Source organism: Salmo salar, chromosome 26 (genome assembly GCF_965601325.2).
Source record: "Salmo salar chromosome 26, fSalSal1, whole genome shotgun sequence".
In the NCBI taxonomy this organism is placed as follows: domain Eukaryota; kingdom Metazoa; phylum Chordata; class Actinopteri; order Salmoniformes; family Salmonidae; genus Salmo; species Salmo salar.
This window is the reverse complement of record NC_138316.1, coordinates 14,748,824-14,766,133: the sequence shown is the minus strand read 5'-3', so window position 1 is coordinate 14,766,133 and position 17,310 is coordinate 14,748,824.

The window sequence follows — 17,310 nt, the reverse complement described above, 5'->3', positions numbered from 1 at the left end:
CCTTGAGGTGGCTAAGCCACACATAGGTCCTGCATCTAATACCACATTTATCTCAAACCTTCACCAAGGCATGGGGGAGGTTAAGCAAAAATCAAAGGCGATTTGTGTTTTTCTTTCCTATTTATTTTTTGTCAGCATTCACTAAACAAGTCAGACAAGCTGTAACATCCAATTTGTGGTTTAATGGATACAACCAGTCCTGAAATTATGGATTCTTACTATTTAATTTCTCAGGGCTGTTTTGCCCTTCCCTCCTCTGACACAGCCCTAATCAGAGGTGTTGGCCTTCCCACTGAGCCTTCCATAGAGATGACCCGTCGACAGGCCCTGCATGTCGCCCTGCCTGATTGGAAGGCTGTCACACTTCAATAGCTCCCTTCTCCCTATGCCTTCAACACATGGACACACACACACACACACACACACACACACACACACACACACACACACACACACACACACACACACACACACCACACCCTTATCAATACTGACATTAATTAATTTCTTATGTTGTGCTTCTGTTGAATACACAGGGACGTGTGTGAACCGCTAAACATGCACAACAATATACTCAAATTGCAGCCTACCTACACTACCGTTTAAAAGTTTGGGGTCACTTAGAAATGTCCTTGTTTTTGAAAGAATAGCACATTTTATGGCCATGAAAATAACATCAAATTGATCAGAAATACAGTGTAGACATTGTTAATATGGTAAATGACTATTGTAGTTGGAAACGGCTGATTTTTAATGGAATATCTACATAGGCGTGCAGAGGCCCATTATCAGCAACCATCACTCCTGTGTTCCAATGTTACGTTGTGTTAGCTAATCCAATTTATCATTTTAAAAGGCTAATTGATCATTGGAAAAGCCTTTTGCAATTATATTAGCACAGCTGAAAACTGTTGTTCTGATTAAGGAAGCAATAAAACAGGCCTTCTTTAGACTAATTGAGTATCTGGAGCATCAGCAATTGTGGCTTCGATTACAGGCTCAAAATGGCCAGAAACAAAGAACTTTCTTCTGAAACTCGTCAGTCTATTCTTGTTCTGGGAAATGAAGACTATTCCATGCGAGAAATTGCCAAGAAACTGAAGATCTCGTACAACGCTGTGTACTCCCACTCCTCTTTCTATTATGGTTAGAGCCAGTGTATGCTGTTCTGTGAAGGGAGTAGTACACAACGTTGTACGAGATCTTCATTACATTGCCCTATTTCTCCACAGCAAAATAACTGTGCAGTGAGAAACTTTTCCATTTCATTCAATAGATGGAAAATCAACACAAGCAGAGGTGAATTCACTATATAGAATGTTGGAATTAAATTGTCCGAAAAGTGTGTAGTGATGTGAATCCCTCCACCTGTTAATACCAGGCTTATAAAGGAGTCCAAATCTGAAAATGACAGCCAGGCTGGAGAAATAAAGTAATAATTGGAATGAGCCACAGCGCTCTGAATCTCTAACAGAACTTATAATGATTCACCTGAAATTTCTGATCTCCTCTGATAAGATTGTGAAGGGTGCTCTGTGCTTGAGGTGATTAGGCCTGTACAGCTGGGGGAAAGAGGGAGGCCACAGGGGCTATGGACCATTATCTGTCCCCATGCATACTCTGGTTTCTTGCCCTCGTGTGTGTGTGTGTGTGTGTGTGTGTGTGTGTGTGTGGTGTGTGTGTGTGTGTGTGGTGTGTGTGTGGGTGTGTGTGTGTGGGGGAGTTAGAGCAGCTGTCTACTACTAATGAATGTGTTAAGGGGTGTATTTAATCTACCCCTGACAGAAAGAGATTAGATTAAACGAAATTGATGGATCCTCTGGAATACTTTTGTGATCAATGTCATTTAAATACAGGATTTGTATTGGACTTCAGTTTCCTCGTCTAGCTCACTCCAAAGTGTTTGTTTAACCAGTATATATTTTTGGGTTCATCCACAAACCACAGAGTTTATCAAAAATATATCAAATCAAATAATAATAATAATAATAATGGTGTGCCCATAAAAACTGCACAGTCAATTGCCTGTATTGTCAATTTGCATACTTATCTAGGAAAACATTATCATTGGTGTCCCACTGGGAGGAAAATAGTAGAGATTAAACTATTTGGTAAGGAGCGCAGGAAATGAGTAAACAAAATAATTCAACATTTTTATAAAAAAAAAAATAATAATGCGAATTTCAAAGAATGTCTTTGAATACATGTCTTTAGAATTGAATAAATGATGCACATTGTGTCCTTCATGCTTATGTAACATATTACTGTGATGTATGATTGATGAAGACGGCGTAAAATGTATTCATCTGCATTTAGGGGCATTATGGGGGATAGTAGGATATTAAGATCCCGGAACTATACTAATAAAGAGCACATCTCACTCAAACAGCAGCTTGTAACCAAGATTATCTATCTGTAAAGCCCTTCAGCCTTGGTGACTCAAACACACACTGCATGAACCCATAATAGTCACACAATCTTTAGCTCAGTGGGAATTTAGCTTATTACCACACACACACATGCAATATTAACCTAACAAAACATATTTGCCAACCTGTGAGGTGCAATAGCAAAGGAAATAATAGAAATTAAACAAATACCCTAAAGTATCATCAAGTAAACTGTACAATTCAACACAATTAGCCTCGTACATAATGAGGTGAGGCTGTTAAATGATACAGGTTCTCACATGTGGTGGTTAGATTCTGTAACAGGCATTGAATTAGATTACCAATCTTTACCACTGATACAGCATAGACACAGCATCAGAAATACTGAGCATAGAGAACAGTGCTTTCCTCCTTATAAACACATTATCTAACTGTATTGCACAAAGTCAGCCTTAAAGTAGAAGATGAATTAAGAATTTTAATGTCCAAGGGATGATGCTATCTTTTCAGTGGATAATATTTGAAAGTTTTAAAATGTAATCCATTGACTGAACCCATGGCCCCATTAGTGATGGAGATAAAGCACAGAGTTGGGTTCCATCAGAAAAGTTCATATCTTTACTTTTCAGAGGCAACTCTAATGGACTTTGGAATGTGCTGATTCTGGCAGAAAGGGGGAAATGTGTAGCTGACATTCTTTGGAACCTCTCTTTCGTGAACGTCACACTTGTTGGAGTCCCTGTGACTGCATCTTACGGTCCGCTTTTACATGAGATAAAGACGGGAACAAGAGGGGAAAAAGAAGATATTCACTTTGTTCCATTAAACTAAGTACATATGGCTGAATAATGTATATCATTTTATGTCACCTTGTTAGTTCTGCAGGGGAGGAAAACAACAAAACAACCTTAAAAGCTGTCTTAACGGTGACTTTCCCCTCGCCCGGACTGCTGACGTGACAGGTCTTTGGATGAGCAAAGGGGCTTGTTATACGTTGTGCAATGATTTAGAAGTGGCACTTTATCTTTTTTAGATATATAATGAAATAGCGGCAATCCCCTATGGACCAAAGGAAGAATGTTTCAGGCCATTTTGTATTTAATATTTCATCTGTTTTCAGTATTGTCACAGAGAGTGACAATTCACATGCAGTAGCCTCTACTTGGGTATCTTCACAGACGCTTTAGTGGAGAGGAGCGATGCCTATCTTAGCCTCAAGGCACTTGTTGCGCATCAATCACGACAGGCTAAAGGCAAGGGTACAGTACTATAAAAGGACATGCACACGTAAAGTTTTCCTTTCATGGCCCTATAGGAACACACATCCATATTTCATCAGGCATTGAAAACTGCTGATAACTAGAATGATGAAGGTGGTACAAAATATTTGTGAACAAGCATTGGGTTGGACGCACAGTGTCCCAATGACCGTCTTGTCCACAAATCCCAAAGCCTCTAAAACGACAAACTTTGTACAACATATTAAAAAGATATGGAGGCAATGAGGAACGTATGATTTAGAAGTACATAAAGGAATTAAGCAATTGTAAAGAAACACACGGTAGCAGCTGTTTATTCATTAAACTGAAGCCGCATCATGTCAAAGGATGAAGAGCAAGATTTCCCTTGATGCCTTTAATGTTGGGATGGTAGAGCCAAGTGATGCTTGTCTTAAGCTTTCCATCTGACACCACTCTCATAAGAGAACACACATGCTTGGATCTGGGCCAGAAAGGCTCAAAGCAGTTATTCATCTTGTGTTTTTTCTTTGGTACATATTCACACTCTCATACTAACAATAAATACAGTAGGACGCAATGTGTTTCCCCATGAAAATGTTGCAATTGTGTAGTTGATGCTTTGTTTACGTCAGTTGCTTAAAGGGATACTGTGAGATTCTGTCAATTAAGCCGTTTTTCTACATACTGTACTCAGAGTCAGATGAACTTGTGGATAGTGACATACGCTGGCGTACCTTTAGACTTGCAGTCATTGCACTAATGCTACTCAACATCGGGTTGTGAAACTACCTTAAACTTCCTTCATACTGCACGCAGAGACATACAAATGGTATCCATAATTGCCAGAATCTCGCTGTATCACTGTAATATCACTAAAGCCATTTTTACCTTTTCAGACACTGAAAAGAAAATGTGACAATAAAAATTCACAAAACAGTATCAAGGGCATCTCACAATGAACAAAGCTTTTAAGAACTCTGCCGGTTAAAAAGAAAGAAAATATAACACGTTCTATTGTGAAAGGATGTAGTGATGATTCTGACGAAACAAATGTTTCAGTAGACAGCCACATACTCTAGTCTAATGCAGCATCATCTCGGAACACAGCGATAAGAGGCTGCTGTAGAATGTAGGAGTGGACTAATGGGGGCTGTTGCTGAAGATTTAGATAGATTGTTTAGCTAAATTGAACATGATTCCACGTTTTATAGACTGTCGACAAAGAATGGAGAGGGATTTCGTCCCGGGACAGTAATGTCATACCATTAAACGTCTAAAATATTAAAATGCAGGGCCAAGGCCCTTTGTTGGGATTGCCTTTTTATACATACAGTAGAGAGGATGTGTTGTAACTCTGAGGCTAACTAATTGCTTTGCCATACATCTTCCCGGCAGGCCCTTCTCCCCGCTCCGGTATTAGTTTATCATTGAGGGGAAATGAGAGCTCCTTATTTGAGATGACAGGGTAATGAGCTGAAGAAAGTGATGAGTTTTCTGTATGGGGCTCTACACTGAGCCTCAGTAGCCTTCTCTGTCTTAGAAGGAAGGGCCTCTCAGAAAATTCACTGCTAGTACAGTAACCATTCATCGGTTTCTGGAGAGTCAACCGTTACTCGCCCAATTTTTGAGATGTCTTGTGACAAAATAATTGGATACCATGGCATTTCAATTCACTCTTGGTAAATTGCCCTCAGCGAAAGCATTATTTACTCTGTATCAGAGGACAGAAAATAAATGTAGAGGACAATGGTATCTCATAACTGTAAGAGGCATTTAAAACATATTATTTTGTGGGGATTGTTAAACCACTTCCCCCTTGCTAAACAAATGGTGTATGATCGAGCAGCTGATCCCATCCATGTATATCGAGGCTCCCATTTTAAAATAGCTGACGCAGACCCCCTTTAATTTGGCCCTACTCTGTTATCAGAATGGCCCGGCCGAGGTTGAGTCAGAGCCCCTTTGGAAAGTGCTTGTCTGAGCAGAGGTGTTGAATCCACTAGAGGATAAATAGCACTCTCATGAAGCAGGAAGAAGCTCTTGAGCCATATCACACCATGGCACCAGCCCAGCAATACCCCTACATAGCCCTCCCACGTCCCCACCTATATTCAAGCTCTGCTTCAGATTTGATTTGAGCAAAGATTAGAACATACCACTCCCTGGTAAGTAGAGGCTAATGTTATGGTTCCCGACAATAAGGTGATAGCCCGCTCTCTTACAGATCTGTGTCTTCATCTCCACTGCAATGTAGCCATCAACACTAGCCTCTCTGCCTCCCCATCTGCGTCACCAGCCTCTTATCTCAATGATGCTGTTTACTCTGCGCCTTTATCTATTCTAAAAGTACTGCTTACTTCCCAGCACGATTCTGCCACCATCATTGCAGTCCTTAGAGTTTTCTGACCGGCCTTTATTCAACGCAATGTCAGAAGCCCATCACTGAATTCAAGCTTTGTTCACCTTCCCTAATGTAGTCTCAAGTTAGCTTGCATTTTTGGGATTTGTTCAACACTGAAGAAAAATCTCTCGTAACACCTATTGGCAAAGTAGACTTGGATGCATATGCTCTCACAGCTCATAGTGCAGGGTGTAATGTTGACTGAGGTTGTGACTGCAGTCACATGCACTTGCTATGTTTTAATGACTCCAGGAGAGAAGGCGGCAAAAAGTGGGATGAAACAGGATGTTGTGTGTATTCAGCCGGAACCTGTGTACTCTCAAAGTCCTGTAATATTCATCCATTTGTGTTTTGTACATGGGCAGACCTTTCCCCCAAGACGCATGCTCGCTCCTCAATTATGTACATCTGAAATTGAGCATGAATATGAAACGACCATCAAGGCTGGAGCTGGAGAGAGATGGAAAGAGAAGAGGGCGCACTCAGACATTCAACAGGATTCTCATGTGACTTGTAGAAGGGAGATTTTATACAACAGTTTCAAATGCTACAAGGCTTTTCTCCCATATGGTTCTTCTGGCACTTATCCTCACTCTGTCAAAGCAAGGATAAGGAAATAATGTGAACCAAATTGAATATGTGCTATTTGCTCAATACAAATATCAAATGGTTTTTCATATAATAGAGATGTGTCCATATAAAATAATACTGTTTAGTACAGTAGATACCTAAGTAGGCCTAGATAAAAACACACTGGAAAACCACTGTCTCCACAATACTCTTTCAATACTCCATTGTCCCTGATTATAGTAACTCTTACACTTATGTGTTGGAGTGTGTACACTATCTGGGCTACATGTGTTATACAAGCTGCTGTGTGGAACTAGCTGGTATGTGAGTTAAACCAACTATGTCTGTTTTGGGGGTAAAGGTCATACTATTTCTCACACAGCTATTTGAAGGAAAATAAGAAAAACAACGAGAAAATACCCTATTTTGCATGAGCAAAATATAAAGTTGTGGTCAAAAGTGGACACCTTGTCTCATAGAAGGAATAATTTATGCATTAAATGATGAACTTATGGAACCTATGGTGTTTATTTCCTAGGTAGAATGAGCGATAGCTAGGTTTTCAGTTAGGTCTCCTGAGAGGCAAGCAAAGTAGAAGCAGAACCACTAGCTGTAAACTAGCATAATACACCTTTGGTTAGCTATAACCTCAGCTTCAATGCTATATTTAATACGTTTCTGAAGATGGATTGAAGACAGAGATTGACTTAAATGAACTTGAAGAATCCCTGTACTCTTTATTTTAGCCTATTTGAGATCAATCTGTATATTAACTCATCTTGTTGGGGATCAAGTTTTAGAACACTGGACTTTTCCTGTCATCTTTTACTATTCCGTAAGCTCCAACAGTGATATGTATAGAACCCCAGTAACCAGTATCTAACACTGCCTCCCTGTGTGATGTACCGTAAAGGATGGCTGTTGTCACAGGAGCTTGATCCTGGATCCCAGATGAACTCTTAACGTCCAACCAAGGACAACACCACTGACAGCATTATGACTTTGTGGGCTGTAAGCCCCCCACAAAGCACAAAGCCCAGAGCATCAATAATGTCCATGTCCACACTGGGCACATCACAAAGACACTGCATCGCCATTGTTGGGAGAAAGAAAATAAATTGAACAAGGCATTAGGTGATCTACCACCCAGTTGTTTAAAATATTGGTGGAGCCCAACTCTGGTGGTGTATTTACTAAAGAGACCGGTCAGGCGGAAAGGTGACAGAGGGACCGGTGGGAGAGCCTGGGTGCGAGCCCATTGGTCCCCTGTGAAGGACATGCCCACTGACGGAATCAGATCAGACCAATGAAAACCAACAAAAGGGCTGTAGGAGCCCATAGGGCTCACCTCAGCCTTCTCCACTGCTGATACCAGACAGAGTTCACAGCACTGTGCTGGAGAAGAGAATACATTGTGGTGAGAGAAGAGAAACGGGTTCATTATAGCTCAGGAAATAAACAGCATATTATCTGGAGGAATAAAGGTCTGGGAACCGTTTCAACAAATTTAACAAGCAACATCGGGTGATAATAACATCTCATAAACACAGCAACAGCTCGGTTGTGAACCCAGCATTTCATTGAGATGGTTTCTTTGTGACTGTATATATGTATATATACAACTTGATTGGATTGCATCTGATACATTAGTGACTTGGTTGTCTGTTGGCCTGAGCAACAGAGCATGTAATTTTGCATTGAAGGCACTGCTATCTAGGTGGAGTGATAGAGGAAGACAAGAAGTCATTTGCAAAGTCCCACTGAGAATAAACAAGATGATAATAAGGCCTTTGCCTCGGAAGCACAGTGTATCCTCTGACTACTTTCAAGCACTAATTAGTTATAACTAAGGTGGTCTCATTCCACATTGCAACTTAAATGTCACTGTCAACGTGGCTACGCCTGAGTCACTGATTAACAAAATACTCTAAAACCAAAATTAATTATCCTTTCATTGAACTAAGGAGGTGGTGTGTGATGTGAATGTAAACAAATAAAGTCTATTTTATTCTGAATCTGATTTAAATGTTTTTGTGCTCTTATTCCTCACAGGGTAATACAGCATTACCCTCCCACAATGACAGCCATTTTGGTCCTCTTTAAAGAAACTTTGGTGGAACTTCTCTGTTGTTGTTCTTTAGTGTCAGTGAGTCACAGATCAGTTCAGCTCCAGTACAGAGACAGAGAAGGTTGTGGGTCTTTGGGTTGGCCTGCTCTGGTGCTGCAGTGCCTGTGGCTCCAGGACCATGGCACCAGGTCCCACTTCTGAGAGGTTCCGTCACAGCTGGGCAACAACGTGGAAGCTTTGATGCCTGTGAACACAGGAGTGAGGCGGCAGGGGGATATCAAAGGTGAGCAGACAGCCAGAGAAGTGAGAGCAGGCATGGCTGGGAGGAATAGTGACCTACAGAGGAGCATCTAGAGACAGGGAGGGGTCATCTGATAAATGGAGGAGGAGAAATTACCACAACTCCTCAGGAATCACACCTCTGGTTAGTCAGGCTGTGAATCAATTTTGAGTTTAGGGTAGGGAAGACCACGCTGTAGATATAGTGGGTCACTAACACATCTAACAAATGAAAACAGACAGCTTTGAACCAACAAACATCCCCACACCAAACAAATAAGTGAAACATGGCACAGTCTATATAAAAGTGTTGATGATTTAATTTGACTAAATACTGGTAATATAAGGAAATTAATAATCTATCTGCCTGTCTTGCATATTTGATTTCCCCCTCTATTTTCTAATTATCTAGATATATTCTAATTAATAGGTTGACGTACAATAGAAAAAACATAATTTGCATTTGGATCTTGAGTCTATACCGACATGCTATTATTATGTTTATCTAAGGTTCTCGTTAATATGGGGGATACATTTTTCTGTCAGCTAAATTGCATTAACTTATTCTGTATAATTATTATAGTGTATGTCTTCTTGTTTGACATCAAAGACAGTCACAGCCAAATATATTGTCACCCTTGCACTTTTCTTAAATAATTCCTTATTTTTCTAAAATACATAGAAAAATAAAAAAGAAATTGATCTCCACATCTTGTTATTGGATTTTTTAAATTGCAGAAACAATCTATATGGGGGAAACGGAAGTAAAAAAAATGATATTTAGAAAATATGACAACATTATTGGCAACCCCAGAGCTAGTACTTGGTTAGCTGAGCCTTTGGCCAAGATAACAGCAGACAAATGCTTATTCTAGCCATCAATGATCTTGCTGCACCTTTCTACTGGCAATTTGGCACATTCTTCAGCTGCAAATTGCTCCAATTCTTCAATGTTTAGGGGATGCCTTCAACCAACTTCTGTTTTAAGATCTCGTCATACAGTAGGTTTTCGATGGGATTCAGATCTGGACTCATTGCTGGCCACTCCAGAACAGTACAGCGTTTCTTCTTGAACCATTCCTGGGTGCTTTTTGATGAATGTTTGGGGTCGTTGTCCTGCTTGAAGAACCATGAACTTCAACAGAGACCCAGTTTTTGGACGCGGTTGAATATTCGACTCCGAAACACTTGATACTCTGCTGATTTCATGATGCCTTACACATGTTAAAGTTCCAGAGGCAGCAAAACAATCTCACAGCATTATCAAACCTCCTTCATGTTTGATTGTAGGGAAAATGTAATTTTCTTTTAACGCTTAATTTGGTTGTCGGTGAACATAGCGCTGATCATTTTCTCCGGATTTAGGCTTGTTTAGGTGGGTTTTTGCGTTTAAGGTTCAATCAGGCTTTCTTGTGTCTCTCTCAGCAGTGGGGGAAAGAACAACCTTGTTATGTTTCAGGGCAGCTAAGTGTTGATTAAATGGCAAAATGTGTTCTTATTTCACAAAATAATGCTGTGTGAGAAGCACCTGCCATTCGCAATAGGTTTATTTGTATTTTTGGTGAAACATGACGACTTTTGTTAAAAGAGCTCAAGATCTGACATATGAGACTGCATTTAAATATCACTTCCTGTAGGTAACCTTACAGTTCACCAAACTGAACATTGTACACATGCTGTGCGACGTACCCTCCCTCATACAGTGAAGAACATTCTTGTGGCCTAAACCCATCAAAGTTTAGGTGGGTGGAATTACCTGGATAAACTATTGTATTGATGTGTGTGTCCATTGCCAACAAATGTGGGAACAATTAATATTGAATAATGGAATGGTAAGGAATAGGTGGAAGTGCATACTGGCAGCTTTATATTGAGAGAAATGAGTTGTATATTTTATCTGGAAGTATTGATCATTTGGAATCTGCAGTTGGAAGGGCAATATCTGCACAGTATCTGTAACAGCTTCTTCTTGCTTTCCCTACTATGATGGAGAAGACAGTGGCAGGTGAATGTGGAGGTGGAAAGCTTGATGGAACGCTGTCTGCCCTTTGATCAGAAAGGATCTGCTCCCTGTTGTCTTTCTTTAACAGCTTCTATGGGGAGAGGAAGTATTTATGCCAGTTGCCTGGTTGTCAGAAATGACACTCACTGTCAGACATCAGCATTTCATTTTAAGACTGTAAACTTCTTCAATGAGGATTCAAAAGATGGATTGATGGGAATCGTAGGTAAACAGCAACTATTAAATTGCATTTAATTGCCAAGATATTCCAATAGTGTATGTGCAATAATTGTGTATGTAAACTGAGTCAGTACTGACCAACATTTAGTGGGTGACAAAGCCTTCATGTTTCACACACCAATTGACCAATGAGTAGACCAGTTGTCATGTCAAGACTCAAGTGGACTAAATACAGACACTGGCAACAACACTCTTTTTATTTAGCTAAATGCCAGCTATGGTTCCTGTCCAGCTCAAATCCGTCCTAAGTCCTGTGCGCCCAGCAGCAGTTGTGCTGAGACAAGACGGGCACCTTTGTGGGCACACCACGCATTAGAGGAGCACTGATGCTTCTTCCAGCTGAGCCTCGGCCACGATGAAAGCAGCTTACAGGAGCGGCTCAGTATAATGCCCAAAACAGAACACATCCAACCATATGTTTCTCCCTGCTCTGGAAATCCCCTAATACCTCCCATGTCCCTACTGGGACATCAGACACAGTGCTCAGGGAGAAAGACAATAGGAAGAGTGATCTATAGATATACAGTACTAGAATATATGAAAGCCCAGAACTGATACGATCATGTAAGATATATTGGGAAAAAACAACAGTGAGAGGCTGACATGATTAATGCGCATTAATTTACATTCTAAAGTGCTGATCAGAACTTCACTCATGTATATTATGGGTTAATGGCAGATTTTTCAATGTCAGCTGGTGTGCAGCAAGTCAATCTCCACGCATATCAGTGTCAAACCTGCAGTGAATTAAATGGATTCTGAAGAGTCATAGACACCACATACACATTATTCAACTGTGCTTATCAGGGCTGACACCTCAGCTTTGGCACGATATAATATTGTTTTGACATTTGCCCAACTAGATCATTTCAACTCCAAAACAAAGTCCAAAACTAATTAGACTCAATGGATTTTCGCTGAAAGCTAAAAACAAGTGCATTCAAATTGTCTTACTTGTGCAAAAGTTCAGAATATTGCATCAGGCAGATATACAATAACTGGCCCAAGGAAAGAATCAACTCAATCTGCAGATTGTTGAATATTGTGTATGTGGTGTCTATGATTCTTCAGAATACATTTAGTTAACTGCAGTTTTGACACTGGTAGAACCTTTTTGAGTTCCATGTAGAACCCTTTCCTGAGAAGGAATAGCTCTACACTCTTAGAAAAAAGGGTTCTGAAAGGGTCCTTCGGCTATCCCCGTAAGATAACTATTTTTGTTTCCAGGTAGAACTATTTTCGGTTCCATGTAGACACTCTGTGGCAAGGGTTCTACCTGGAGCTAACCATGCACCCACGGACAGAGTGAAAGGGCGGGAAATATCCTTAGTGAGATGCAATTTGGACAGTGAAGGCATTCCATACGAAGGAGGCCGGGTCTGGCGCGTGAGCTATGCAGTTCCGCCGCTAGGTTTGTCCACGGCTGACGTGATGAGAGTGAGAGAGCTTTGATGGGTAGGTTGGCTATGGCATCACAGCTTGTGGTGCTTTGTAGCACAGTTGGTAGAGCATGGCACTTGTAATGCCATGGTAGTGGGTTCAATTTCTGGGACCACCCATATGTATAATGTATGCACGTTTGACTGTAAGTCGCTTTGGCTAAAAGCGTTTGCTAAATGGCATATATTACAGCCTACTACCCTTATAAATGGAGCTGAGCTCAGCTGGCAGTATAGCGGTCAGGGTCAGATGAAACACACTTGGCAAGAAGGCCACTCTACCTCTTATATTCTCGCTCTTTTCTCCAATAAATACATATTCTGCTGACCCTGAATTTCCAGTCTAAGTAGAGAGTTATCCTGACTTTGGTAGCTCATTTAAGTCCTTAAGATGAATGGAGAGCATTTCGATGCATCTAGAATAATTTAAGCCTCACATTCTCTATGCCATTGTAGAGATGCATGTCGGTAATAGTTGTCTACAAACCTTTATATCGAGTTCTCCTTTTCTTTCCCCCTCTGCTCCCTCCACCAGTATTTATTCCAATTATCTTGTTTACCTTTTCATTGGTTTCAATTCTGACATGAGTGGGAGGACCGAACCATGCCAATCTGTCATATCTTTTGGTAATTGTGACTTTACATACTCTCAAGACTCTCACTTTCACTCAAGGATCTTTATTTATTACTTTGAATCCCCCTTGTCACTAAGGCGTTGATGCAGGCAGAGCAAACGAGACAGTGTGCAGACTGTCTGCATACAAGGTTTCCTCCATATACTGTCTCTTAACATAACACCGTTTTTTTGTTGTTATTGTGTGGATATTATCCATAGTGTTATGGGTAAGTTACAAACTCAAGCAACTGTCAAATTATTAGGCATAAACACGCCATTTTCAATAGCTGTGCATCTTTGCAGTATGACAACCCCAGATGTCTTCTAATTAAGTGTTGTTGTGGATGCTAGCAGCTAACAGAGAGCAAATAATCTGTAAAACGAAGAAGAATACATTGAATATCAACACAAAACAGAAGCTAGGTTTTGTTTTGGTTCAGAATGTCAACACTATGTTGGGCCAGTTCCAGGACATTGTTAAATAATTGCACGGCAACAAATACTGTATAAAACAAGTTCACTACATAGATAAATAATCATCCTCTGTTTTCTTCAGTTTCCTTCTCCTGCCTATGACACTTTGAGACGTGGGCGTCTAATAGAGGCAAAGGAGCCACACACTGAAACGAAAGTAGAGGGGTTGAATAGAGCATTGACTGAGAGACCATAGCAAAGGATGATAAACTCATCCGTCTTTAAACACCCAGGGAGGGTTCTCCTCTCCTGCACCCCCCTCCCACTGTCCTTTCATCTACCGTCCATTGGCTTTGGCATGGCCTGTATGTCATAGCTGACGAGCCTGATGAGCACAATATTATATCTGGGAGAGACATTAATGGTCCTCAGTCTGTGTGCCTGGTGAGCGCTTTGATCCGACACAGCTGGCCACGTAGGTAATCCGGGGGAATAAGAGAAAGGAAGATGAAAGTAAAACTGCGCTACTCGTCTAAACAGCGTAAATACGGAGGGACAAGAGAACCAGGCAGTAGTTAAATAAACAGTGGATAAATAAAAGGTCTTTCTTTGCTTTGATTGTGTTTGCATTTGCACATCTTACTATGTATTGTCAAGCTGATTATTCAAGAATGGCCACTTGTCATTGTTCGAGAGGGGCGTGTGTCTATGTGGTCAGAATGTCAGTTTCTTATGAGTAGTACTAGGAGAAAGTGAATGACGTACAGGAAAGAGACATTTTCAGTGAGACAGTTCATCTGGGTGTCATTTGAGAGCATAAAGGTGCCCGTAATGGAACGACATACAGATAGACTTATGACAAGGTGTAAGTGTGACATCTCTCACCAATTATAATCTTGTCACTGTCTCAACTTTCCTATCACGTTGAATAGTTAAAGTATGGAATCTCTTCTAAAATACATGTGGAACTTCTGTTGATGACTTTACACTGCAATTTAAAATATTGCTTTAACAAGACGCATATAGTAAGTAGTACACTTTACGGAGTAGCTACAGATACTGAATTTCTGTATCCCATTTTGCCCAGACTAAAAAATCTGGATATTTCTGCGCATGTGCAGGATTTTCTTTTAGGTAGCTGAGTGCCCACTCAGTTGCCTACAGTAGCTGCTGTGCTGAGTGCTCCGCTGCTGCTCCCGCTCCTTGACGCTTTTGTCAGATCAATGTTGTAGCCTACAAACTTCATATTGTACACAAAACTGTTCCAACTATTGCATTCTATGCCTCAGTAGGTTATTGAGCATAAGCTTGATTTCATGTTATTTTTTCAGGAGGCTAGTTAGGCTACATTCAGCTATTAACATGTTTTACACAAAATGCAGTATTGCCATGTTCGTACAAACTTTGTTGTCAATATTGCAAACATAAGCACGACACAAACAGGCAGTCAAGTGATTTCATGTTCTTCATAGCTGCTGAGTTACATGCAGCTATTTACTCTTGGCACAATATCAGCATACAGTATACAGTGCCTTCAGAAAGGATTTTTCCAAATTTTATTGTGTTATAGCCTGAATTTCAAATGCATTAAATTGAGATTGTTTGTCACTGGCCTACACACAATACCCCATAATGTCAAAGTGGAATTTGTGGACATTTGTACAAATTTTTAAGAAATTAAAAGCTGGAATGTTTCAGTTATTAAGTATTCAACCCTTTGTTAAGGCAAGCCTAAATTAGTTCAGGAGGAACAATTTGCTTAACAAGTCACACAACTTGCATGGACTGTGTGCAATAATAGTGTTTATGACTACCTCATCTCTGTACCCCACACATGCAATTATCTGTGAGGTTCCTAAGTCGAGCAGTGAATTTCAAACACAGACTCAACTGCAAAGACCTGGGAGGTTTTCCAATGCCTCGCAATGAAGGGCACCTATTGGTAGTTGGCAAAAAAAAATTAAATACAGACACTGAATATCCCTTTGAGCATGGTGAAGTTATTCATTACACTTTGGAAGGTGTATCAACACACCAAGTCACTACTCAATACACTGGAGAGGAAGAAAACCACCCACAGAGTTTAATGGCTGTGATAGGAGAAAACTGAGCATGGATCAACAACATTGTAGTTACTCCACAATACTAACCTAACTGACAGAGTGAAAAGAAGGAAGCCTGTACAGCAAGGATCATCAACTATATTCAGCCGCAGGGCAATTTTTTTATTGAGCGGATGATCGGGTGGCCAGAACATAATAAATACAAATATTTTTTTTACTGCAAATTGACCGCAATAAGCCTAAACGGATATAATATTTGACTAAAACAATGATTTCAAACCTTGATTACGTTTGGTAACATTGTCCTGCGTAGGGTGCCATCTTTCGGATGGGTCGTTAAAATGGGTGTCCTGGCTCTCTGTGGTCAGTCTAAATCCCATGGCGCTTATTGTTAGAGTAGGGGTGTTTACCCCGGTGTAATGGCTAAATTCCCAACCTGGCCACATTCCATCATGGCCACCTAATCATCCCCCCCATTCCTAATTGGCACATAGTATAGTGTATATTTTGGGGTGTGAACTTTGGAGAGGGAGGCTCATGCGCGTACCGATAGGATGCATAGGGTGTGAGTAGCTCCGTTTTGTATCGACAAAACTGTGGTTATATGTAGAGACCAGACAACAAAGTTTAAATCAAGCCTCTAATCGATAAGGAGACTGTGAGTGACCAGTTATGTACAACAGCGAACCAATCAGGTGGTAAAGCGACGTGGGGCCACGTATCCAACAAGTCGTGGCTTCCCTCAGAGGAAAAGACAAGGAGCAACTTGGAGATGCAAACAAGAGTAATGAAAAGTTAAATGCTATCCGGGTGTGTGTGTGTGTGTGTGTGTGTGTGTGTGTGTGTCTGTGTGTGTGTGTGTGTGTGTGTGTGTGTGTGTGTGTGTGTGTGTGTGTGTGTGTGTGTGTGTGTGTGTGTGTGTGTGTGTGTGTGTGTGTGTGTGTGTGTACATCAGTGGGAGTGTGAGTAAGAGTATGTGTAGGAGGGTGGGAGAGAATGGGTGTGTGGATGCATATGTTGTGTGGGAAAACATTGAGAATGGATGAATAAGTCTATTGATGGATGGGTGTCAGTGTGTCAGAGGAAGGGAGGGTGGGAAAAGATGGGTTGGGACAAACTTGGTTTGGGTAGGTAAAGGTGAGCAAGGATGGGAGGTAGGGACAAGCTTAGCTTGGGTGTGGTAAACGGGGGAGGAAAACAGATAGGGGGAGGTGGAGAGGGATATGTTTGGCTTGAGAGAGGGAAGGAAGCATTTATCTATACTACAATGCAATTTTATTTATTTTTGAGACTTGCAAACCTGCTGTAAAATGAATAAGAATTCTGGACAGATTAGGAGAGGATTTCGAGTCATTATTATTCCTTGTTTGCCATTAAAGCTAAGATTCTATTGTGGTTATTATTAAAAGTCCTAAAAAGGCACAGCGCCTTAATGTACATAGAAGAAGTTTCCTTTGTTTTTGTGTGTTCTCTGTTAAATGTCTGCTCAACCTACATGTTCAAATGTTCTATATATGCAATGTATATAAAACTATGTATCAATACTATGACTCTCCCATTCCATGGAGTGTCCACCACCCTCTTATA